The 27702-nt window shown below is 37.2% G+C and overlaps 1 protein-coding gene across 1 annotated transcript in view; it reads left to right on the forward strand.

The window, feature by feature from the left end:
* The first annotated feature begins 2971 nt into the window (after positions 1–2971).
* Positions 2972–27702, forward strand: part of USP26 (ubiquitin specific peptidase 26) — a 43004-nt gene continuing 18273 nt past the window's right edge. Inside the window, exons 1-3 of the mRNA XM_016198024.2 lie at positions 2972–3057; positions 3636–3681; positions 9450–9509. The gene's annotated coding sequence lies outside the window, so the exon portion shown is untranslated. The remainder of the gene's footprint in view (positions 3058–3635; positions 3682–9449; positions 9510–27702) is intronic.

Here is a 27702-nt window from a genome sequence, read left to right on the forward strand (position 1 = left end):
GTGTATTTAAAATTGTATTCAACCAAACGTGGTCCTGATGCTTTTCATGCATTTTCCTTTAAAAGATTGATCTAATTTCCACTTGGTGTTTTACAAGCACCGTGGATGCTCCTAAGTCTCTCTTCAGCCAATATGGATGCAGTTTGGCATTTAATTTTACAAATCAATAGTTTGCTCATCCTCACTGTATTCAGTTAAATTTTGTTGTTGGGGGTTTCGTAGATTTCTTGTGGAAGGTTTTCTGCAAATTTCAGTTTACAGTGGAGGAAATGAACTGTTGGATTGACTGCCTTTTATTTGACAATATAATTGTGTATAAATTTATTTGTCTAAATGCTGGTCTTGTTCCCACTTTATAAATTTGCTTAATAATAAACATTTTGATGTATTCAGGATTTACAAATGCAGGATTTAATCATCTGGCTGAGTCCGTGAATGCACTTAAGTGGCTGTCATTTAACTCAGTTTGACACTTTATTTTATAGAGGAATTGTGCATTTGGCATAATTTCATTCCGTTTAATGTAGGACTTGCTTCTTTTCGTAAGGTTTCTGTAGAAAAAATTTTGTTACCTTCAATTCACAAATAAGGAAAAGAGGTTTATAATTGAAAGAAGGTTTTGTAGTATTTCCAGTATAGAAATGCATACATTGACAAGCTGAGTGACTGGGATCTTGTTTTAGGACAGTGAATGACCAAAAGAGATCGTCACTGGCCACCACTGAACATCGTTTGCGATTTCATTACCTGTAAAAATTGGATGTTGGATATCACATTATTTATTTCAATTTTGTCCCTGGTCTTTTGCATACATTTCCTTTGAAAAGTGTGAGACTTTTCAATGTATAAATTAGGAAAATAACAGTGAGATTAAGTGCTTTGTATCTATCTTCCATCACGGTAGTGAAGGTCTGAATTTTATTTTACAGTATAGTTGTGTATTTAACATAATAGCAATTTAAAATTTTTGGTCTAGGTCCTCTTTCCTTGGTGTTTCTCCACAGAAGAAAATTATTTGTATAGTTTCTATTTACAAACAAAAAGGGCAGCAGTGGTAAGTCAGAATACATAATACAGTAATATGATGTTCCTCCCTATCCTTGCATGTGCTGGTGCTGCCTCTTATGCTCCTCCCCCCCATCTCTGCCTCTGCTGGATCTGCCTGTTCCCATGACCCTCCACCATGCTGGCAAGCGCTGGCCCCGCCCATTCTCATGCTCCTCCCTCATTCTACCACTTACTGGCCCTGCCCCTTTGGCTACCCACTCTGATTGTGCCATTGTATGCACCGGTGTTGTTAAAGGCAAGCATTTGAAATTGGCAGAGATTTCATTGTGTGACATCTAATGGGCATTAAAGGGGAGAATTAAATTTTTTTAAAAACCTCTTTTGCCTCTTAAAAACCTGAGGACCATAATCAGTGAGAGGAAGCTGATTCTTGATTTGAGGTAAAATGGCGCTAGTTGAATTTGTCTGGTTTATTCTTAATTTTGACTTGATTTATGTATATTGTTTAGTATCTAAGTCAATTATTAAAATTTATATTCATTAAACATTAATGCTCTCCAAATATTATCTTCCTGGATTATATTTACAAATCAGAAAGGTCTATTGGTTGTGCTGAAAACTGCCTCTGCCTTTGTTACTATGAGGTACCAAGGTTTTAGGAATCAGGATATTAACTAACCTCACAAATGCTAGCATTTTAAGCAGAGCCCTAAATTTTGAACAATTTCTAACTGTGGGATTTAGGTCCAGATGTCAGGCTTGATGGCATTTTTATTGCATCCTCTTTGCTCACAGAATCCTAGTGGGGATATTTTCCAGGCCACAGCTACAAAAGCCAATATGAGCAACTGTCAAATTTCTTTACTTATTATTTCCTTGAAGATCTATGCTGTGTCAGAGAGTAGCAATATTATTTAATGACAGGAATTATTCATGAAATTAACCTAAATGATATTAGCTTCTTTCTGATGGCCATGATTTTCTAACTTACTGTGTTACCGATTACTGACACTAATACACCATAAAATGCTGTTTGTACAATCTGGTGAACAACTTAACCTCCCATTTCAAAGGTTTATTACCCATAATCCTGCCCGAGTCTTTAGCTATGGTACTGAAATAAGATAAAGTGATTTAAGACTCCCTCTTATAGTAACTGGACATTGCCTTTCAGCCTAATATTTCATAATTTCTCTGATGTTTGATTAAAGCAGGATGAACTATGGTTCATTTTGAAGAGGCACTCAAACCTCTGAAGCAGCAATCTTATCTGATCTTGTGATCCCAAGATTAGTACAGTACCTGTCTTACATTATCTTTCACTCTGCATAATTATGTACCCTGGCTCCACCAACCATTTTTAGAAGTGCCTCTGGATAAGGGAAAGAGGACACTTATCCCACCCATCTAAATGAATGTAACTTTCCTGAAGTGGTGCTAAGTTTTTTACCCAGGGCAAGCCACCTTACCGATTTGTATGATCACCACCTTCTTCAGGACCTGTGATGGAAAAGTCCAATATTGGTTAGTCTGTGGGCTCATAATATGAAAAAAATGGAACTGGAACCAGTAGTCAGAACCAGCCAGATAAATAAATGCATCTCTATATAGTGTGAAGTGAGGGGGTTTGGACAGAGGGCAGAGCCCATCTCTTATTCTCTGGTGCCATCATTAAAGATGGTGTTGAAGCCCCTTCTCTAGGTCTCTAAAAGACAGGGACTACCAGCAGTGGCTGGGTCACTGCTGGTCACTACAACCTGTTCCTTTAATTAAGCAGGAACATCTTTTCCCGTACCTATTTGTGTTCCTCTGTACACTGTGAGTGCCACTGTTACGGACACATTGACATAATTAGACCGTTCTGATGTCAAAGATACCTCGCTTAAAAGCTTTGGCTTTATAACACCAAAGTCCTGATTTTTCTTTTCATTCGTTTTGGAAAGCTAGTAGCAGACAGCAGATGCATGGAATGGACTAGACTGAAGACAAACTACAGGAGCTTAAGGAGTGCGGGGTGCTGCTCAGGCCTTGTTTCAACAGGTATGAGAGGTGGGTCTGAATATAATTATAAAGCCCAACTTTATCTATGAAAAATGGGGAGAGATGAGATCCATGCACCAAGTGGGGGGCAGGGAATGGTAGTCTGCCAGCCTACCCTCCCTGTAGCATTTTTTAAGTAGAGGTCTGGAAAGCACAGGCCAGAGATTAAAGTAATAATAGATCAATACTCCTCCAAATCTTCACCCTTTCATACATTCTTGGCCATTTCTCTGTGTTGCAGACATTGCTGGGGCCATATTCCATGCTTGATGTACAGTTAGCTTCCATTCTGAGTGAGAGACACTCAGCTTATTTTCACTCTAAGGCAGCAGTCTGGCAGCTCAGCTGGCTTCTAACGTATTATTTCAACACTGTGTACCACTGTTGAAATTTTTCAGTGAATTCAGGTATTGGAAGCTGGGGGCAAGTTTTGAAATTTCCATGCTAAGCCTCCCTGACCCCTCTGTACAAATGAAGTACAGTGGGATGAATGAATTTGAGTGATTTTATCATGACAAAAAGTGCTAATGTTGATTAGGTTACACTTAATGCTCCTGTATAATAAATGTTCTCTTGTTCCTTTCCAGGTCATAGTCTCTGTCAATGCAGTCACCAAACTGCAAGGCTTGATTGGTAAGCATTCCTTATTTGGTACTGTGTACCCCAGACAGCAGTCTGATGCAGGGGTCCTCTGTCTGAACTTGATTTTACCTTTGCTAACTGTCAATTTTCTGGGAAGGTATGCAGTAACTGGGTCAGGATTCCTTTCTCTTTATTTTTTAACTTTTTTTCATTATAGTTTACATTCAATATTATTTTGTATTAGTTTCAGGTATACAGTACAGTGGTTAGACAATTATATACTTTACAAAGTGTTCTCCCTGATATTTCCAATACTCACCTGGCAACATACATAGTTATTGCAATATTATTGACTATATTTCCTATGCTGTACTTCACATTCCCATGACTAGCTTGTAACAGCTAATCTGTACTTCTCAATCCCTTCATTTTTTAAACCCAGTCTCCTGCTACCTTCCCTTCTGGCAACCATCAGTCCATTCTCTGTATCTATGAATATATTTCTGTTTTGTGTTTGTTGATTTATATTGTTCTTTAGATTCCACATATAAGTTACATTATATGGCATTTGTCTTTCTCAAACTGACTTATTTCACTTAGGTCCATCCATGCTGTTGCAAATTGTAAGATTTCATTCTTTTTTATGGCTGAGTAATATATCCACTCATCTATTGGTGGGCACTTGGGTTGCTTCCATATCTTGGCTATTGTACGTAGTGCTGCAATGAACATAGAAGTGCATATATTCCTTCAAATTAGTGATTTGGTTTTCTTTGGGTATATACCCAGAAGTGAAATTGCTGTGTCATAAGGCAGTTCAGTTTTTAATTTTTTGAGGGCCCTCCATACTGTTTTCCATAATGACTGCACCAGCCTGCATTTCCACCAACAATGCAGGAGGGCTCCCTTTTCTCCACATCCTCACCAACACTTCTTTGTTGATTTATTGATGATAGCCATTCTGACAGGTGTGAGAGATAATCAATAATTTATTATCTCATTGTGGTTTTAATTTACATTTCTCTGATGATTAGTGACTTTGAGCATCTTTTTATATGTCTCTTGGCCATCTGTATGTCCTCTTTGGAGAAGTGTCTATTCAGGTCTTTGCCCATTTATTTACTGAATTGTTTGATTTTTTGTTGTTGAGTTGTATGAGTGCTTTATAAAATTTGGATATTAACTCCTTATCAGATGTATCATTGGCTAATATGTTCTCTCATTCAGTAGGTTATCTTTTCATTTTGTTGATGATTTCCTTTGCTGTGCAAAAACTTTTTAGTTTGATGTAGACCCATGTGTTTTCCTTGCTGAGGAGATATATCAAAAAAATATTACTAAGAGTAATATCTGAGATTTTGTTGCCTATGTTTTCTTCCTGAAATTTTATGATTTCGACTCTTACATTTAAGCCTTTACTCCATTTTGAGTTTATTCTTGTGTATGGTGTAAGAAGGTGCTCTAGTTTAATTTTTTTATGTATCTGTCCATTTTTCCTAACACCATTTATTGAATAGGGTGTCTTTATTCCGTCGTATATTCTTTCCTCCTTTGTCAAATATTAATTGCCCATAATAGGCATGGGTTTATTTCTGGGCTCTCCACTCTGTTCCATTGATGTTTATGTCTGTTTTTATGCCAGTACCATGCTGTTTTGATTGTACTATAGTTTGATACCAGGTAGTGTGATTCCTCCAACTTTATTCTTCTTTCTCAAGATTGCTGTGGCTATTCCTGGTCTTTTATGATTACATATAGAATTCCTTTCTGATGAGTGGTCAGATTTCATATTAACTTGGGATTCAAACTTTAAGAACATGGGTATACCAAATCTCAAAGTGAGGGATCTTTTAACTACAGTTTATCCATTTGATGTTGTTGCTCACTTTGACATATGTTTTAGAATATGTTCTTCCTCTGAAGTCATGTAATAGTAAGTCTTATTAGTTTTACATATTATTATCATCTGTAGAAGAAATGACTACATTATGTAGCCCTAATGCTTGGTGCTTTATAACTTCCTGGGTTGCTTTGGAGTTAGACACCAGGTCCAACCTGACTTCATCAGTAACTGTCTATCCTTAGTTCCTAACTAATTCTTTGAGCTTCAGTTTCCTTTTCTGCAAAACCAGAATCATACTTTGCTATTAAGGATATTGTGAGAATGAAGTGTGATAATCTTTGTAATGCACCCAATACTCAGGAGGTACTCAAGAAATTAGTCCCTTATTTTTGAATGCACAAATCAGAGCAGGGCATTATAGTGGTTGGTTTAGCTCCCTCCCTGTTCCTTTCCTTTAATTATGTTCTTTCCTTTCTCAGGTACAGCAAATTTTTCATAAGTTACATGGGCTTCATTTTGGAAACCACATTTCTGTATTTTTTTATCCTCAGCTGAGGATATGTTTGATTTTTGAGAGAGAGAGAAAGAGAGAGAGAAAGAGCGATGTGAAAGAGAAACATCAAGCGGTTGTCCCCCATACACACCTTGACCAGGGATCCAACCAGAAACCTAGGCATGTGCCCTAACCGGGAATCAAACCTGCAGCCTTTTGGTGTCCAGGACAACACTCCAACCAACCAAGCCACCTGGCTGGGGCACTTGTGTAATTTTGCTGTGAAGCAAGAGGTGGTCCAGGGACCTGGGATTTTTTGTGTTCTGAGCTGAGTTCTGTTCTGGCCAGCATAGGCAACTTACACAGAGGCTGTCTTGGCTCAGCACCCAGTGGGACATTAGGATTTGTCAAGTTGTGTGGGCTGGAAAGTGTCTGTTAACTAGCAGTCGAAGAAAATTCTCCTCTCCTTGCTTATAAAAAGTAACTTCTGGGCTGTTATTAGTTCTTTAAAATTAAGTAAAAACCAGATGAACAGCAAGAACCAAAAGCTCAGGTAAAAACTTTGACAATGTCAAAGATAGAAAAAATGCTAAAAATAAATATGTACTATCCCAAGATGTTTTAAAAGAGACTTTTAACTGTTAGTCTCAAAAGATACCTCTGGTTCATCTAGTTTTTTATTAGCATAGGTTTTATTCTGGTAGGATCATGGAACTTAAAGTTCACCCCACACAGGGTCAAAAAACACACACTTCTTTTTGATTTGAAACTAAAGTGTCTAGCTGTTACATAGCACATTGACCTTTCAAAGCCTTTCCTTATAAGTGGTTTAATTACTTTAAAGCCCTGGATAGTGGGTGGGGCATTATTGCTCTTTCCCATTAAGTAAAAAACTTCGGCAGGAGGTATTTAGAGAAAGCTTCACCCAAAACCACTTAGTGGAGCTGTGCCAGCCAAGTTTCTTTACTAAGTAACATGATGGTGACCTTAACTTACTTGCTAGTCCGAAAGAAAGATGTGGTTCGGCTGGGCGTGGCTAAGTGGTTGAGCATCGACCTAGGATCCAGGAGATGGTGGTTTGATAAGTGGTCAGGGCACATACCTGGCTTGCGGGCTCAATTCCCCAGTCGGGGGCATGCAGGAGGCAACAGATCAATGATGACTCTCTCCTCGTTGATGTTTCAACTCTCTCTCTCCCTCTCCCTTCCTCTCTCTGAATCAATAAAGATATATTTTTAAAAAAGTGAAACTTAACTGTATCTCTGCCACCTCTTCCCCCTTCCACATATATATACTTGAACCCATTGCCCAGTGTTGTCATCTTGGGTCTCTATATGGCAAAGTGTGGAGAAGGCCTAAATGAACTGTTTGGCGGGTAATTTTACTAAGTATTAGCATTTTAAATGTGGTCACAAGGTGGAGGAATCCAAAAGAGTTAATATATATTTGAATGGATGTTACCAAAATTCAGAGACCTAGGAAAACTGAAAGTGACCCTGTTCAGAAGTTAAGGTAGAGCTTGGCTTCTTGAATCCTAATGAGTTCAGCCCTTTGCCCTTTGACTCACCTGAGGTCTTCTCTGTGAATTTTATTGAACTATAAATTCTTGGTTTGGTTTTTCTATCTGAAACTCATGTTTGGATTAAATGTGTTTTCATACTTCTTATTTACATGGAATCTGGAGAGAGATTGGATTATAATGGAAATTTAAGGGCAAGTTTATATGCATTATGGATCTTTTATGTAGGAAAAAATTTTTTTTAGTACTTGATAAAAAAGCACCATGTACACAAAAGGTAATATGCTCAAATTTTATTTAAAAAAATATAACTTCATTGAATATTATGCAGTCATAAAGAAGAAGGATCTCTTACCCTTTGGGACAGCATAGATGGACCTGGAGAGTATTATGTTAAGCGAAAGAAGCCAGTTAGAGAAAAACAGATACTTTTGATATCACTTATATGTGGAATCTAAAGAACAAAATAAACTGATGAACAAAATAGATCTAGTGACATAGAAGCATGGAACAGACTGACGAATCTCAGAGGGAAGGTGGGGGTGGGTGGGTGGGGAGAGATTAACCAAAGAATTTATATGCATATATGCATAACCCATGGACACAGACAAGAGTGTGGTGAAGGCCTGGGGTGGGGGTTGGGGGCGGGGTAGAAGGAGTCAATGGGGGAAAAAGGGGACATCTGTAATACTTTCAATAATAAAGATAATTTTTTAAAAAATAACTTCAAATTGTAATTATAATATGTGCTCACTAAGAAGGTCTAGAGATTATAAAAAGTGGTATGCTAGTAAATGTTTAGCAACTAGCTCTCCAAAAGACAGAAAAACACCCTACTATATAGCATTTGCCAATTTCTGAGGTGAAAATACTCTCACCATGGCTTAAACCACAAATGTGACATCACTGAAAGCAGGTTTAAGAAGAGATGTGCACTCTCTGCTCATATGAGACAGCTCTTACACAGCACTGAATGAATTTTAAAATCACTGACCATCCACTTACATGGAGCTATGACAACTGCCAACATTTTGATGTTTTCCTAACTAGTCTTTCTGTGAAAATATCCATATTGGTTCTGATGAAGAGTCTTGGTACTGGTTTTAATAAGTAAATCTGTGCTTTCTCATTCAGGCACTTGACTCCATTTGTTTTCAAACTCAAATATTATGTACACACTTAAGAAAGGCATAACTATTCAGTGATTTTAAATATTCCAATTTTTTGTTAATCCTAATGCCCTAAAAAGCATTTTACAGTGTAGCATTTAAAAAATTTCAGAAAATGTAGGAATAGTGATAAGACCAGAATTCTTAAAGGAACCGTTGCTGTTCATTTGTATGGTTTGATGCACACTAATTATAGGTCTGGCTCATGGGAATATAAACAAGGAGGAGGTTTTCTCTGTCCTGTTCATATTTTCAGTCCCATTGTCTAGAATTTGTTCTAGAAATAAATTGCCTCCTAATGAAGGACCTCAGGTCTAGGTCAGGTGTTACAAGAGACAAGAGGTATTGCAATGTGTCTGTGTGTGTAGATAGACAATTTAAGAAGTTCTGCCCAAGGTCTAGGAGGAGCTGCTGATGTTGCCATACTGGATAATCAGGCAGAATACCCAGATCACTCTAGTAGAATACTGCATAAAGACTTTGTAGAGCCATGAGTGCCTTGGGAGAGCCTCATGACTGCTAGATCCCTAAGAGCAGACGTATGCACTTCTGCTGGAGCTCTTCTTCCAGAGTCGAGTGGAGGCTCTGTTCTCCTTGCTTGGGTCTTTCTCTAGCTGATGACAGTGATTAATGTCTGGGGAAAGACTTCACTAGAGGAGGCAGGGTAAGAGATGCCAGTTGGAAGCATGGTAAGAAGAGAGTAAAGAGACAAGAAGGATTGTTCATAGTGCACAAAAGGACACGTGCAACCTGCTGCTCAGAGTAACTTCTCTAAATTTGATCTCTTCCCAACAGATCCAGTTTCACTGTTTCCACCTAGACTAAGTATCTGCTCCTCTCCAGATCCTTGAGGAGGTGAGGATATATGAGAGTCACAGAAGACAAGCATTTTTAATAATTAATGGTTTTGATTCACAAAACAAACAAGTGGCTGGAGGTAAAATTTTCACAGTTTGCATTGCGTGTTAATTAGGTCCAGTTAGAAGCCTTGGCTGTTAGAGGCACTTGTTATTGTTTTGTTTGTTTGTTTTTTGCTGTATGATTCCATTTATTTAACATTTTGTGTGTTTTTTTAAAATTTATCTTTATTATTGAAAGTATTACAGATGTCCCCCTTTTTTCCCCATTGACTCTTCCACCCCACACCCACTCCCTGCCCCAGGCCTTCACCACACTACTGTCTGTGTCCATGGGTTATGCCTATATGCATATAAATTCTTTGGTTAATCTCTCCCCACTCACCCACCTCCACCTTCCCTCTGAGATTCGTCAGTCTGTTCCATGCTTCTCTGTCGCTGAATCTATTTTGTTCATCAGTTTATAATGTTCTTTAGATGTAAGTGAGATCCTGTGATGTTTATCTTTCTCTGCCTGGCTTATTTTGTTTAGCATAATATTCTCCAGGTCCATCCATACTGTCCCAAAGGGAACAAGATCCTTCTTCTTTACAGCTGCATAGTATTCCATGGTGTAAATGCCCATAACTTCTTTATCCACTCATCTACTGATGGACACTTGGGCTGTTTCCAGATCTTAGCTATTGTAAATTGCACTGCTAAGAACATAGGATTGTATATATTCTTTCTGATTACTGTTTCAGGATTCTTAGTATATATTCTCAGAAGTGGAGTCACTGGGTCAAAAGACAGTTCCATTTTTTATTTTTTGAGGAACCTCCATACTGTTTTCCATAGTGGCTGCACCAGTCTGCATTCCCACCAGCAGTGTACTAGGGTTCCCCCTTCTCCACATCCTCACCAGCATGTGTCATTTATTGATTTGTTGATGGTAGCCATTTTGACAGGCAAGAAGTGATACCTCATTGTGGTTTTTATTTGCATCTCTCTGATGATTAGCAACGTTGAGCATTTTTTCATATGTCCTTGCCACAGCCATCAGACAGGAGGAAAACATAAAAGGTATCCAAATTGGAAAGGAGGAAGTAAAACCGTCATTATTCGCAGATGACATCATATTGTACATAGAAAACCCTAAAGACTCCACCAAAGCACTACTAGATTGATAAATGAATTTGGCAAAGTAGCTGGATACAAAATTAACATCAGAAAATTGACAGCATTTTTATACACCAACAAGGAACTCTCAGAAAGAGAAACTAAAAAAAAATACCATTTACTATTCAACTAAAATAATAGGATACCTAGGAATAAACTTAACGAAGGATGTAAAAGATCTGTACTCAGAAAACTACAGGACACTGAAAAAAGAAATAGAGGAAGATATAAACAAGTGGAAAAATATACCATGTTCATGGATTGGAAGGATTAATATCATTAAAATGTCCATACTACCCAAAGCAATCTATATATTTAATGCAATTCCTATTAAAATACCAACAGCATATTTCACAGAGCTAGAACAAATATTCCAAAAATTTATATGGAAACAAAAGATACCCCGAATAACCTCAGCCATCTTGAGAAAGGACAGAGTTGGAGGAATCACTTTATGGGATATCAAACTATACTACAAAGAAGTGCTTGTTTAATTTGAATATCTATTCAGAGAAACTAGTTCTTATTAGTTACAGCCAGGGCTGGTGGCCAGCCATAAGGAAACTTCAAAACCCATTTGTTCCCTTGGACTTTTGACCAAAACAAAGTCATCCACACATACGTAGTTAGTACTGTAAGTGTAGATCATTTGGGTACTTCAACCCAGTGGAAATTTTGATTCCTATATTAAGTAGAAACACATTTTCCAGCTACCTGTTGTCAGCATCTCTTGTTTTTGCCTGTTCTATAAACCTGTCCTCCATTTGCACATGCAGTTATATTGGAAATGTCCAGGGACCAAAGGTGGATATTCATGAAATTCCATAAAAGTATGCTTTCACAAAGATGTCATTTATTGGTATTCCAGAGGACCTGGTAATAACTTCTTTTCCATCTGAGTCTGCTCTTCAACCCCTCCCCTTCACCTTGAACTTTTGCTTGAGTCTAGGAATTAATTTTGTCTAATTTCCAAATGTTGCTTGTTGGTAGTTTGGCTGGATTTTATATATATATATATATATATATATATATACACACACACACACACACACACACACACACACACACACACACATATATTCCAAAAAATGTATACACAATTTAACAGCTGATAGCTAAATTTTAAAAATGAAATATATTTTAATAAACACTGCCTTTATAATTATTCAAAGTGTGTGTATACATTTTTGGACACCATATATATCTCGACATATTCTTGTTTGTGGGGTTTCATTGTACTGACACTTCTGAAACTTACGAATTTTGTGTCTGTCAGAAAGCATCCATTCTTCAACTGAATTCTGTCTCTTTTCTATGAATGTCATCAGGCTAACTAAAATCTACTCTAAGCTTTTATTTTCTTTGTCTTGTCTTGATTGACTGTACTTTATCATGTTTCATCTTCCATCTCCCTTTCCTAATTCCATAAATTTCTCTGCCATGTGCCCTTAGGAAACATGCAGTTCCTTTATGCCAACTCACTCACCTATAGTAACTGCACTAGAAAATAATCCAGTAAGTCTGTTAGTATTTTATGATGATATTACTAGACTTTACTTCTGATCCATCTAGATTTTTTCATCTTAATCCTCAAGAGGTATTTTCTTAATTGCTATTTCTGCATACTTTGAGCTTCTCAATAATTTCCTATATTTTGGCTCCTTCAGTGGGTGGAGATGGTATCCATCTCATTCTGACTATTGAGTTCTTGACTCTCATTAGTTCTTAGGTTCTTGGATCCTGTTCACTATTTGTGATCTTTAAAACTTAAACATCTTTCCTCATCTAATACACTCTTGAAGAGGATGTAGACCTGGGTGTATTTCCTTTTCTATTTTTACCTGTCCCTCCTGGTCTTCAAGAACTCATATATATCTGCACAGGCTGACTTCTAAGAACTCATACTTAATATTAAGAACTCTTGCTTTGAACTTAATCTGTTTTAATTGTTCCACTGCTCATGTTATATGATTTAGCAGATTATTTAACTTCTCTCAACTTTAGTTTCCATAAGTATAAAATGGAGATTATAGGATCTGCCCCAGTTTCTTAAAGGGGTTGTTATTAGGGCAGAAGTTAAAATCATTGTTGAATGTAGGGTCCTCAAAAATACCACTAGAATAACTTGTTGCTAAGGCAAAGTTGAGTTTATCCTTATTGTGGTAAAGAAGAGCGTGACCTGGACAAAGTCTTAGTAATGCCAGGGGAGAGAGGCAAAATGGGGATAGTTGTGAGGTTTGAGATTTTGAAGGTGGCTGTTTGAGTTTGGGAGTTTGTTTAGAATCGGGTAAGGATCATGAAATAATAGTTTAGGATTGGTGGACACAACAAGGGAAGGTTTTTGAGACAAGGGTTTTGATTTTAATCTTATCTGTTGAAAGTCTATTTGCTGTTCATTTGAATATTTTTTCCAGACGCTTCTGGAATGAACAACAGATTTATTTGCAGTGTTTTTCTTCTTGAGCTAAAGTTTAACTGGAATAGTAAAGTCATATTGATGAATACAGTAGAATAGTAAAATTATGTTTGATAAGGTAGCTAAAGAGTAAAATCACGTTAATGTAGGCAGTGAGCAATGAAGGGTGGGTAGATGCTTTTAGTTTCCAGTTTATAAAAGCACTTTGTAATTGATAAGTACTACATAAATGATGGTGGTGGCATTAATAAGTCAAGTATTTCATTTGTTTCTTATTCTTTTGCTTTTTTACCTAACTGCAGTATTTTTCTGCTTAAACTCAGTAGGAAGGGTAATCTTTATTCAAAATGACTAAGCTTCTGAAATGTCATTTCATTCTTTTCAATGCTGGCTCGACCTAGATCGAAAAGGTCAATTATGTAATTACTACACAATTTTCCATTACTATTTTAGAAAGTGACCAGTCATGAGAGAGAATTCAAAGGGGGTTATATTCAGGTTAATCTTTCATAACAAGATAAAATGTTTGTGGGCAGATATATTCCAAGATGCTGATTGAAACAAAACTCCTCACCTGGTTAACCAGAGGTAGCCTTCTACCTTCTTTATGTGGAAATGAAATTTTGGTAGGTCTTTCCTTTCTAGCTCTCATTCTGGCCTTGATGCTGGTTTACTAGTTAACGCCAGCTGCATGATATATAGAGTTTTAAAAAAACCTCATTGGCCATAAACTGGAGAACAGGTTGCTTAACCCATAGACTAATGTATGTAAAACATCATAGAAAGACTGTATTTAACATTAGACCAAAAATTAAAATTTGGTCCTCCCAAGATAAATACTTACTGCAGAGTCCGTTCCATTATCCTTAGGTTATATAAACTTCAAATTAGTATTATCGATTAATCCTCTTTTAATTGGATAGATAGGTGTGATTTTCTCCTAATGGCTCTGAAACTATCATAGAAAATAAATGAACACAGAAGAAGGAGCATTGTTTGTGGGCTCCTTAGTAATACAGAAATTGTGTATTAGTTTATTCAGTTTGAAGAAACCTTTGGTGTTTAGAGTAGAGGGGAGAATGGCTATAAGAAGCTGTTCTCAGTGCTTAGTATTCATTACTTTTCCAAATGAGTGCCTGTTTTATATATATGAAGTTATGTATACTTATATATGGAATTTTTTCATATATGAAAATATATTTATAACATATAGATATATTTTATATTATGTGCATTTTTCATATATACTGATTTGCTTCAATACTTAGCAGCTTAAAACAAATATTATTTCAAAGTTTCTGTGGGTAAGGAATATGGGTATGACTTAACTGGATGTTTCTGGCTCAGGGTCTTTGACAAAGCTGTGATTAAGTGTTTGTAGCTGTATTTTCTCTAAGGCTCAACTGGAGGAAGATCTACTTCTGAGCTCACTCATGTGGTTGTTGGCTGGCCTTAGATCCTCAATAGCTCTTGGATACAGATATTAGTTTTTTGCCTCTTGGGCCTTTCCCTATCACAACTCACAAAATGGTAATTGGTTTCTCTTAGAGTGAGTATGAACTAGAGAAAATGCCCAAGATGTAAGCTATGGTCTTTTGGTAACCCAATATTGGAAGTGACATCCCATCATTTTTGCTATGTTCTTTTTATTAAAAGCTAGTCAGTATGTCCAGCCAGCTCTCAAGAGGAGGGGATTACACAAGGTTGTGAATATCAGGATATGGGGATCCTTGGGGACCATCTTTGAGGCTGCTTGCCACAATGCCTAACTTAGTCCTGCAGTTACTTCAAAGGCCCAGCAGTGATCAATGCTGTCTACATTATGAAATCTTGTGAATTGAGGCATTAGCCTTTGTATGAGGCTGTCACCATTAAGAAAGAAGGAAATTCAGAGAATCATAAATTCATCCTATTTTCATGCTAGAAGGACTGCAGATATCAACCTAGTTTAATGCTTCCTAGCATCCAGAGCACCAAGAAACCATTTGATTGTTTTATCCCATGGACTGCATGTTTGAAATAGTTGTATGAATCAAACAAACTACATTTAATAATAGCAGTAACACTTAATAATAGTAGTTACACTTAATAGTGTTAATTTGGTTCCTTATTATGTAGAAATCTTTGGCATTGGAAATTATTGATTAAGGTTTCTGATTGTCTATGTTAATTCACTGAATTAATATATTCTTTCTCCTTTTCCATGTGGCTGTATTCATGTTATTGCACATGTTTATCTCAAACTATCAGACTTGGGCAATACAAATTACTTTCTACCTGGTCTGCATTGCTTCTGATTTCACAGAGGATTTGATAGATTAACACAACTCAAGCCCTGGCCGGGTGGCTCAGTTAGTTGGTTTGTCATCCATATACCAAAAGGTTGCCTATTCAATTCCTGGTCAGGGCACACACCTAGGGTGTGGGTTCAGTTCCTAGTAGGGACATGTACCGAAGACAAGTAATTGATCTCCCTCCCTCCCTCCCTCCCTCCCTCCCTCCCTCCCTCCCTCCTTCCCTTTCTTCCTCTTTCTCTAAAATCAATAAATGTATCCTCAAGTGAGGATAAAAAAATGAGGGATAACTTATATAAAGATACTCAAATAGTTTTAATTGCCTATTAAGATTTAAAAAACACACACAAAATACTCCTTTCCACTATGGGACTTTTTCCTTTTCTCTTCATTTCTCTTTCTCCTATAGTTGTGAGGCTATAGATAAAACAATTGTATTTAAAAGGTAACAACTGTTAATCGCAGTTCTTTAGTGTTGATCAACTGTCTGACAACTTGTCTGACATAACGTTTTCTGATTCTTACCCACTCCCAAAATTCTGGGCCACTTTTTTGTTCCATACACATGCCAAATACTTTCTCATTTCAAGGATTTTGCTCTTGCTATTTCCTCTGCCTGGAACGCTGGTCTTAGCCATCCTTGGTCTGCTGATACCTAGGTATCTATATTCTCATTGCAGTGTGGCTTTTGGCCATTGAAATACAAAGATGGACCATCATGAAATAAGAGAACTGGAAGGGACTTCAGAGGCTGCACAGTAACTTTCCAATCTCATTTGGGAGATAAAAACAATGAAGAAAATAATTTTCTCAGGATTCAAAGAGTGTATCACCTACTTGAAATAAACTCAGAACAAGGCCAGACATTGAAAACTATATGAAAAAACAAGGCAAAGAAATTATGCTTTTCCCAGGGGCCTTACAATCTAATTAGAGAGAGAAAACTAAATTAAATTCACTTAATCTGTATAATGAGTTGAGGGGAAGGAAACATTGCAATTTAGATTAAGAAAACAAAGTTAAAAAGTCCTAATGGTGAGATTCAACTTGTTTTGGCTTTCCAAGGATAAAATGAAAGTATGAATCCACAGAGGAGAGGGGAAAAATACTCAAAAGAAGAGAAATGTGTGAGGTAAAGGGACAAAAATGGGAGTGCACAGATAGACCCATGATCCTTAAAGCTGAATTTCTGATTCAGTGCCAACAGACTTACATCATTGCTAGCACTGGTGTGACTTGGCCCTGAGTACTCAGAAGCTTTATCGGATTATTACCTTTGTGACACTGCAGCTATTAGTCACACTCAGCCATAGAGCTTGACAATATAATGATATTCTTATTTTACGTTCTCATTCATATTGACTTCTTGATAAAATCAGGCCACAATCAGGGGCTTCTGAGTACTCTTCCCTAATACTTAGTCCACAGTCTCTGACTGTCAAAGAGAGGCAGGCCCTTGGAGATCACTCTCCGCTGTTTAAGTGAAGAAATGGCAATTTAGCAAGATAACGACGGCACAGATTGTAATTGAGCTGACACTGCAGTCTTTGTATTATTTCCATTTCACTGTGCACTCTTTGCAGACTCAAAACTCACATTTGCAGGAAGTTGATAGTTAAACAAAGGCAGTGAATTAGCCCCTTCTTCAGATGGAGAATTGGAACACAGTGACCTTAAATAATTTATCCACAGTCACCAGGCCAGAGAGAAGACCAGGTTAAGAATCTGTGTCACCATGCTTTGGCCACATTCCTGTTTGATAAGTGCATCAATATTTAGGAAGAAATGTCATTACTTAGACCAACTGGTATGTACTGCATGTGGCATTCAGCCAATAGAAAGACTTTGCTATTCTTCTGGAATCCAAAGTTTTATACTGAGTTTTTATATCCTTATGTCTAAAGTTGGATTAAGATTAGGGGTGGAAAGGGGATAGTGATGTGATATACATAGTTGAAGTCCATAGGAGTATCGCATTCCAGGAGGTCCTTAGCATGCAATAAGCATCTTTAATAGTTACATGCTTCTAATTTCTTTATAAGCATATAATTTGAAAGTAGAAAGTAGTAAGTGCTACAGTTGAGGTTTCGATCTGGATCTAATGCTTTAAATCAGCACTCAGAAGTGTTACTATAATGCATAGACAAAAGGGACTATCTTTCTTAGGCACGTGTGTTCTATGAAGTTGGGGAAATCATTGGACAAGATAGGAAATAAATAGAACCGTTAGATATACCTATTTCTTTAGAGCCCATGAAACAGGTTTGAACAACCATCTCCTTTCATTAACTCAGCAGACAAGTCTTGAGTTCTATTATATTAATAGAATTGATTGGGGGCATTTAATAAATCACTATTTAGCTTATGTATTCAAATGAGCAATAACAGTGAAATACAAAGCCAGTGTTAACTCTGTGGATGAACTACCAATTTGCTACTTAGAAATAGTTTCCGATCTCAGCTTTCTCAGTAAAACCTACAATTAGTTTAAATAATTTATCCACTGATGATAATACTACTTGTAGTAAAATATCACATGTCATTCTCCCTTAATTGCAATTTCTTTGACTGTCTTCATTTGAATTGTTCATCCTGGTTTTGAAGGAACTCTGTGCAAATCAACAATGTAATAACTGCTTGTGTTACTTTTTTCAGAAAACTATATCTCAAGTCATTTTATGAGATGGTGTGAAAATAATCATATGACTAACTTGACTGTCTGTTATTTGGACTGATTCCTAATTCAGGCCAGTGTGTATTCACAAGCTGTCAAGAATGCTGAGAGGGTCTACTGTAGTAGGGTGTGGGGTGGCTATCCCAGATGACCTATAAAGTCTCTTCCAGCTCGGGAGCATAGGATTCAGTAAAAGGCTAAACTGGTGGTATATCAGGTAGAAACAATCTGTAAATGACATTTAAAGGGCTTTGGATTTTTTCTTAGAACTTGGTAAAGGACCAATATCCTTCATGTCACAGGGCATAGTTTACCTTCCTGTTTATGGTAATCATTATTCATTGGTCACACAATTAATAAATTTTTCTTTATGTGCCATTTACAGAATGTTCTGTCATACCCAGCCCTTGTGTTATTGAAGGGCAAAAGTAGGCAAAGACTTCAAAGAGCTCCCATATACATGAATGAATGTATTTGAAATGGCTGTGCAGGGAGCTGAAGGAGCTGTGATAACGTGACTGTTTGTGGGGAATGCTCTTCCCCATCCAGTGCACACACATGTACACATGCACATACACAGCAGGGTAACCATATGGCAGCCTATACTGTCTGTAGAGCCATGAGTTCAGTTTGTAGGGATGCATTTTATTTGTTCTAAAGCAGTGGGTCCCTAACATTTTTGGTCACTGATCAATTTGATAACTTGTTAACATCATACCCCATCTCCTTGGGAAAACAGGCTTTTGTACATTTCCACAGAGTTAAAAATTTTTAGGGGTTCAAGGACTACTTCAGGAGTTCAACATATTGCTCAGGCTAAAGAAATCTTGCTAATGTTATCTAAGCAATTCTTTATGTATTTGGTAATCGGACATTTGATTGTCTACCATGTATTCTGGATCCCGTGCTTGATGCAATTATTATATCTAGTGTCAGTTCCATACTAACCAGCCACATGACCTTGGGCCATCCCTTGACCTCCTCAAGTCTGAATTTTCTATAGTATGAAATTAGAATTTTCTAATAGGATGATCCCTAAGGTCCCTTGTTGTGCTTTATTTACTCAGCATTGTTCTCTGTATAGAAGGAAATGCACAGTCAAAGCATCCAGTAAGGTAAGATAGTAATCAGAACCAGGCAAAAACAAGAAACAAAGTGAACAAAGGCTCCTAGTAGGTCATCTGAAGTTCAGACACACAGGCAAAGAAACTATGTCTTACTCATGTGAGGGTGCTGTAATACCAAGTCTGCCTCTATATGTGGCACTTGATTTAGAATATAATTAATTATCATGTCATCAATTCTTTGGGCTATTATTGAATGATTGTTTTACTTGAATTTTGAGTTGCTTTTAAACTTTTTAAAATTGAATCCTTTTCAACCAAGTATTTAATGGATTAAGTTATTGTTATTGGACTGCAAGAAGTTGGGAAGATGGTACCTGTGTGAGGAAGCTGAATGGAGTTTCACACAAACTGTTTCAAGTAAATTCTTTTTAAATGCTTATGTTATTACAGGGCCTACTGAAAACATTTCAAAAGCTCTTAGTAAACTTGTTCTTAGGCTGCTGTGTCTGTATTTATTCAGCTTTGAATATTCATTTGCTCATGGCGTTATGTGTGTTTTTTTGTTTTTATACAATATGACTTAATTTTATACTCAAGGTTTGTATAGCTGAAGCTTCAAGTATCAGGATGTCCAATAAGTTCATTATATCTGGCAGATTTTCTCCTAACAAGTAGAAATTCATCAACATCGAATAATGACACATTAAACCATTAAATTGAAAATATCTTTATATTCATCCTGGAGCTTAAATATATCAGTCAATAATAATCAAATACCACCCAAACACTCACAGTTTTCTGAAAATAGAAAATTAGCTGGTTTTAATATGTCTGGAAGATAAATCAGACTGTCAACATTCTGTCGTTCATATAAGAAATATATATAGCTCACATTAAACACATTAGATCAACTGGAAAATTAGAGTTATTAAATGTTTTAGGGGAAAGAATTTTATTAGAAGAGCAACAAATACACTCTTGACGTTCTAGGAGTGCTGCCAAGACCATTCCAAAGACCCATAAGAGAATGCAAGCATACTAGGCTGAAGGGTGCGAGGCATGAGTAGATTCCCTCGAATCCCTAGATTAAAGAGGGAAAGCCCAAGGTATCTGTATTCATAACAAGTGGGTGGCTAGGCCTAGAATATGCCAGCACACTGAAGGAGAAGACGGATATCATAAAGATTTTACTTACTCCTTTTTATTTAAAATAAAACACTTTAAACTGAATAATAGAAATGCTTTAACACATATGGATGGGCTTATGATGAACATCAGGAGACTTCTCTCCCATGTTTCTCTATCCCTCCTCCTTCATAACTGTTTTTAGTTCTTCTATTTCACTATCTACATATACTATCTTAATAATCATTATTTAAATCTTTATCTTAAAAGATTGTCTGTAGTCTTCTGTTCTAATAGCTCATTTACACCATCCTCATATTTTCTCTTGTGTCTCTCTTCCAAATTTACATCACTATTAGTTTCTCTGCTAGTTACCTCTGTAACTTCAGCCACTGTACTGCAGTATCCATCTCTGGTTGCATCAAGTCTCCATGCTTGACAAGGACATTTATTTTGCACTTCTATCCTCTTTATTTCTTTCTCTTTCATATTGTGCACTTGGTCAAACATACCTTTGCTTTCACATTATAAAGTTTGTTAAAGCCCTCTTTTTTTAAATAATCACCTTATTTTGCCTGAGTAAATCATTAAGTAAGCTCCTAAGGAAGTTGTGTGTAAGATAGAGTTTCTGAACTGTTAATGATCTGAAAATGTCTTTATTCAGGCCTCACCCTTGATTGATACTTTTGGTGTAGAATTCTAGGTTCAAAACCATGGGTCCCCAGGGTTAGTTATTCTTTTTTCTATTTTCTTTCTTCTATGTTTTTTGGATCTTTTATTGATCAGATAGATATTGGGTCACCTGGGCCAATCCTCCATAACATTTATATTTCTTACATCTGTGTCTTTGACTTTTTGCTCTATGCTCTGGGAACACATTCTCAATATTGTGAAATTCATGATTCATTGGAAACGTTTTCTAGGCCACAGTTGACTACCCCTCCCAATCCTTGAGTCTTTTCAAGGTCCCATTCTTGATACACCCCCATGAGCTTCTCACCCATAATTGTGACTCCAAGTATGGTGATAGTAGATAGATGTCAGTATTTCTAATTTTCAGGTGTGTTCTCTAATAAATTAAAAAAAAATCCTTTTCTTCCTGTCCTCCCCCTTTTCTCATGAAAATGTACCTTGTTCCCTTTGAATGACATTATGCAACATAAGAAACCAATTATAGACTTCTTTATTTGTCAAAGCATCTTGAAGATGACCTTTCACAATGCCATACCTGGCTTTGAATAAAATTTATTTTGAGAACTTGTTCCACAGCTGATTTGTACACCCCATCCACCTGAATTTGAGTAAATAAAAACAGTATAAGGCCATGCATTAAATGAGACATTTAAAAAAATCTCAAGTAACAAATGGAAGAAGGGAAGAGGTTACTTGTACAGGAGTCTTCTTGTCCAGAAAATTACAAATTTAAAGATCTACAATACGTACTCTATTCATGAGTTGCTAATTCACTCATTCTTTTTAAAAAAATTATCTTTATCATTGAAAGTATTACAGATGCTCCCCTTTTTCCTTCATTGACCCCCTCCACCCCAGTCCTGCCCCACCCCCTGCAGGCCTTCACCGAACTATTGTCTGTGTCCATGGATTATGCATATATGCATATAAATTCTTTGCTTAATCTCTTCCCACCCGTCTCCTTCCCTCTGAGATTCATGTCTGTTGCATGCTTCTATGTCTCTGGATTTATTTTGTTTATTTTGTTCATTAGATTCCACATATAAGTGAGATCATGTTGTACTTGTCTTTCTCTGACTGGTTTATTTTGCCTAGCATAATACTCTCCAGGTCACTCATTCTTAATTGGCAGAAAGCACCGAAAATACTGCCTTGATAACCTAAACAGTTTTTAATTTCATATATATCGACAAGTCACTTAGTTTAAGCTCAGTACTTAACTTTACTCCTTGAAATATATAGCATCCCTTCTGTCACTGAAATTCTTGAGAATTTTCCTGCAATAATGTTTTGTTTTGTGCTAAGTGGAAACTTTGCAGCTGATGGGCTCATTAAGACTCCCACTTGCTGCAAGATTCCCGGCACACTTAGCCCTACCAGTTTCTCCTGCCTGATAATCAACCACATCTCTGCACTTGAACATAAAATCCATATTGTCGGTGGATACAGGCAATGGGTAAATGAAAATAGTTTGGTTTTTTCAACACAAACTATTTCAAGATGCCCAAAGCAAGATTGGGAGATAAGGGTGAGGCTTCTGATCTTAGATCTTGATCTTAGAATTTGGAGCTAGAAGGCACAATTTCCTTAAAGAACTGTTTCCTGTGTTTTCTTTCCCATTCATTGCTCACTTATACTGCTCTTATTAGGGCAAAAGTTTCACATGCTATTCCTTACTTTACAGCCTGTGAAAGCATACACTGATTGTAATTTTGAATTTTGGATGTAACAGATGGGGGCATGTCTTTTATAATTAGAAGGACCCAAAGGAAATAAGACAGACATTACTGTTCATTCTGCTTCATTGGAGCATTCATGAACAACCTACAAACACTGTGCTTTTCTATATCTGGATGTAGGAAGCAGGGTGGGTGTTCCAGAGGACAATATCTTAGGACTGGGAAAACCATCAACGCTAACAAATCCATAAATCCCTTCTATAGTCTCTTTTTAATATGTGTCAAGGTTATTGAGAGAGCAAACTTTTTGTTGTGCTTAATATTTAGAAAACCCGCCATAATTATCTATTTTTACTGCATCCTGAAGCTGAATATTAAACCATCCTAGTAATGTTAAGATAAACTTAGCTTGTATAGTATTTGGAAATGATTTGCTTTTAAGATTACCCCAGTACTTTTATTAGTGAATTTTTTACATTAATTGATACAACTTTTAAAACATCATTATTTTTTACTCTAACCATAATTGCAGTGTGATAACATACCTAATATTTTTAAGCACTCACAGCAACTGTAAGAAGAAAGGTTTTTACAATGCAGGAATAAAGAAAAGAAAATTTTAAATTATTAGCATTAAAGAAATAACATTTAAGTAAAATGTTCTTATTGTGGTGAATAATGTTTTGTTTTGTTTTTTCTTCCATCTGATTTCAAGGCCAGACCAATATCTGGACTTTTGTCAGATTTCTGTGATCTTACACTAATCTGCTGAACAGAATGCATTTCAACAGAGCAGATCACTAGAATATAGGAATTACTAGGACTTCTGTGTGTCACACAGTCTCTTGTCACAGCAGAAGAGTGCTTCAAGCTCTTAGAGAAATGCTTGCATAAAATCCCAAACCTCTCAAACACTAAACCTCCATTTCACTGTAGTAGTGAATTCCATTTTGATTCATGCCACTTTCTGTCATTCACCATTCAACATCTTCGACTTGGGAAATGCTGGGTCATAAAGAAGGGATTGGAAATAGCCTGTTGTCATTCTTTTGTGATCTTAAACTAACCTGCTGAGCAGGATGCATTTCAACAGAGCAGAATGATAGAGTATTAGGAATTACTAGGACACCAAAATCCTGTTTCTTATATTTTACGTCTTGGATTATTCTTTGCTTTTTAACAATCTCTTGGAGATTGTTGTCAGTACTTTTAAGGAAGAGGTGGAGTGGAGGGAAAGCAAGCAGATGTCCATATACTTCTTTTGAGAGAAGTCCTGAACCTATTTGTGAAGGAGTCTTGTGGCTTGATGGCACTCACAAGAGAGGCTGTCCCAGAGCTTTGCTTTAGCGGGAGAAAAGTTACAGGAGCTAGACTGCAACTATCCTGGTGATCACCAGGAGTCTCCATATCTACGATGCTTGGATTATTATTTTTTCCATTGTCAATTTTGCCTCCAGGTTTTGGTTCTGTGAATAGTGGCACCAAAAACAGTAACAATTAGTATTTATTGAGTGCTTACTATGTGCCAGCTAAAGTATGAATAAAATTAAATTCTAACAGCTACCTGGAGAGCTGAGCACTAATTCTCACTGGTTAAGGATACTGAGCCTTAAAGCAGTTCAGTTCTTGCTACCAAATACTACTGATTACTTACTCATTTTCTCCTGCAGGGACAATGTCTTTCATAGATAGCTGCCGGACCCCAATTATACCATTTTTTGCTGATTAGATCCTGTTGATCATTCCCATGTGAAGAGAACAGGTCTCATCAGAAAAAAATAAACATGCTCACAGCCCCAAAGGACAATACCTCTGCTATGGACTTAATTGTGTATACCCTCTAAATTCATATGTTGAAGCCCTAACCCCCAATGTGACTGTATTTGGAGATAGAGCTTTTAAGGAGGTAATATAGTTTTAAATAAAGTCATAAGGGTGGGGTCCTAATCAGATAGGACTGGTGGCCTTTTAAGAAGAGAAAGAGAAAGAGATATCTCTCTCTCCATACACATACCCTCAAAAAGGCCTTGTGAAAACACAGAGGGCAACCACCTGCAGGCCAGGAAGAGAGGGCTCAGCAGAAGCTAAGCTGTGCTTCCAGAACTGTGAGAAAATAAATTTCTGTTTTTGAAGCCACCCAGTCTATGGTATTTGTTATGGCAGCTTGAGCTGACTAAGATATCCTCCATCTGTCTTTCTCTAACCAGGGGAGGATCTGTGGGGGCAATAGCTAGAGTATTGCTTACATGTAAAGTGAAGATAAAGAAATTCTCTGTGTGGAAGTTTGGCATTTGAAATTGTTGAAAGAGCAATTTGGCTTGTCTCTTTGGGTTTTAATAGCAGAAAGGCATTTCACATAATAATTCAACTTCGTGGCTGACTCTAATCTTGGTCTGAGGGTGGGGGGTTGCATTCTTTGTTGTGATATACATCACTTGACACCTAATGTAATGACTTCCACTGCAAGGGCCATTGCTGTGGCTGTGCAACTACACTCTGTCACTGGCAACGTTCTGAGAGCTAGGGGTACCCTTGATTCAGTCCAGAGACTAGTGCTGTGTAATTAATGATATCCTTTTCCTCCAACCCCACCAACTGCTACACATCATTTCTCTTTAAAAATCAGTGAAAGCAATATTTTCCCCATATCCCCCCACGCCTTTTCAGTAATGCAAAGTTGGCTGTGCAATCAATCATTGAGACTTTAGGCTTTTTCCTTCTTCTTGCATTTCCAAGTTTTCATGAGAATGTCTTTGTTGAATATTTTAAATGCATTCTTTTAAGGATGTCATTAGTACCTGAGCTCCCTAACTAGCTACTACTGTACTTGAGGACCGCCTCTGAAGTGGAATTTTAGCCATCTGTGTGTAAGCAGCAGCCATCTCTGTGATTGTCCTCTAGGACTGTAACAGATGTTTTAACTGATAACACCTGTAATTTTATTATTAACATTGCAGTTTGATGAAAGTAGCTAAGAACCAGTTATTCTGTGGGCTAGGCTGAAGGGGGTGGAATATGGGACTAGGATTTCGAAGGTAAGGTTTGTTATGATTATTTAGGTTGTATCACTAGCATTATTAGACCAAATAATTTATCCACATAGATGGTCTTCAATTCTTAAGTCACTCATACTCTGAGTGACTGATAAATTAAGAGAATGGGGTTCATTATAGACAGTAAGAAGTAAAAAATGCATCAGAAGTTTGGCAAAGAACAGAGTCTTAAAACTAGCTAAGCCACTAATGTATTCCAGTGCTTTGTTAAGATGTTTTTATTATGTTACCATGTTCTCTGCTTTTCTATAAAGGTTTCTGAAAGTATTTTCTGTTGGCTATTAAGACAGAGCAAGGCAAACCAGATAGCACTTATGACTTGAATGCTCAGTGCTGTAAAACTATCACATGAATATATTTCAGTTTAGGTATGGAAGATGACATGGTACCTCAGTGCTGTTTGCATTATTAAAGCTCAGGAGGGAAAATGGAAAGTGACTGGAAAAGAGGAAGGTGAAAAAAAATTAATTGGGCCCGGCTGGGCGTGGCTCAGTGGTTGAGCGTCGACCTAGGATCCAGGCGATCGGGGTTCGATTCCCGGGCAGGGCACATGCCCGGGTTGCGGGCTCAATCAACGGCTCTCTCATCATTGATGTTTCTATCTCTCTCTCTCCCTCTCCTTTCCTCTCTCTGAAATCAATAAAGATATATTTAAAAAAAAATTAATTGGGACTATGAGACCAATGACACTCCCACCGGGTCAGCCCCATTTATAGTTCAAGAATTAAGTGCTGTCTAGAGGACACTAAATAAATCAGTAATTTTGAATCTCTGGAAAGCCGTTAATTACTTGCCGCATGTAGGAAATGTAGCTCCTGGAATGGACCCTAACTCTGTACTAGAAAATAGAAATGAGAATAAGACAGAATTTCTTGGAGTTTATCCAGCAGAGTTTAGTTACTGAAATAACAAATATCCTCATTACCCCAACTCTCTCCTCCAACCTAACACAACTCCTTGGACTCTGCTCCTCATCCTTGGAATGTACCCCTTCCTTTTATTTAATGAATAGCCTGGAGAGGAAGAGACTATGTAATTAAGTAGGAGACTCTGCATTTAGGTAAAGTACCTAGGTAGGAGCTTTGGGTCCTAGTCTTGGCTCAGACACTTAAAACCTCTCTGACCTGAAGGTCCTTATCTGACAAATTTGGCTGTGAGGCAAAGGATCTTTTGTCTCATCAGCACCAAGAGTTCTTAAGTCTATGCATTTACCAACTTCAGAGAGGTTTGCTGGCATGCAGAGGGAGGTGAGATTTATTTACATTCAGAGAAGATCATTGACCTGGCTCCTGAATTTTCACGTAAAATTAATCTTACTTACTCTTTGTCTCAATTTTGAGTCTGTTTTATATCAGCAACAGAAAATATTAGCCCTCCACTGAGAAAACAAGACAACTACCAGGTGAGAAAAGGGTTTCTAGGAAAAAAAACCATGTACACATAAGATATAGAGTGTAATGGGAGTATTTACAGGCGACGTTTGTCAGAAGCTGGTGTTTACTGAACAACCCCTGTCCCACGGGCACTGAGCTCACTCATGTCCCCCAGGCTCATGGGCTCCAGAGGAAGCTTGTTCTTGCTTAGTCCGGAGTCACAAGTGACATTTTTTTTTCAATTAAGTAGAAAAACACAGCTCTACCTTTGTATCTGCCAGGAGCATCTGCATCGCCATCCCTATTTTCTCCTTTGCTGCTTCTAATGACAATATGATGACTTAATTTACTATTGGAAAGCTATTTTTATGTAATTAATGTATGTGCTCTTGTTTATAAATGCCTGACTCAAAATGAGAAAATGTTAGCTCTCTATATTCTTCTACGCATATCTTTAAGAAGACATGAGCTCAGACTATATTCATGGTTAATATCATACTTCCTTAACATATTCATGTTATGGGCTTCTTACAGTAACCATATATTCTGAACCAAGTACTGTACACATATTAGTGGAGCCACTTTCAATCGAAGGTGTCCAAAAGAAAAGCAATTCAATGTAGCTTTTAAGCGAGAAAGAAAATTTATAGCATGTTATT

The sequence above is a fragment of the Miniopterus natalensis genome, chromosome X (genome assembly GCF_054644295.1).
Source record: "Miniopterus natalensis isolate mMinNat1 chromosome X, mMinNat1.hap1, whole genome shotgun sequence".
NCBI lineage: Eukaryota > Metazoa > Chordata > Mammalia > Chiroptera > Miniopteridae > Miniopterus > Miniopterus natalensis.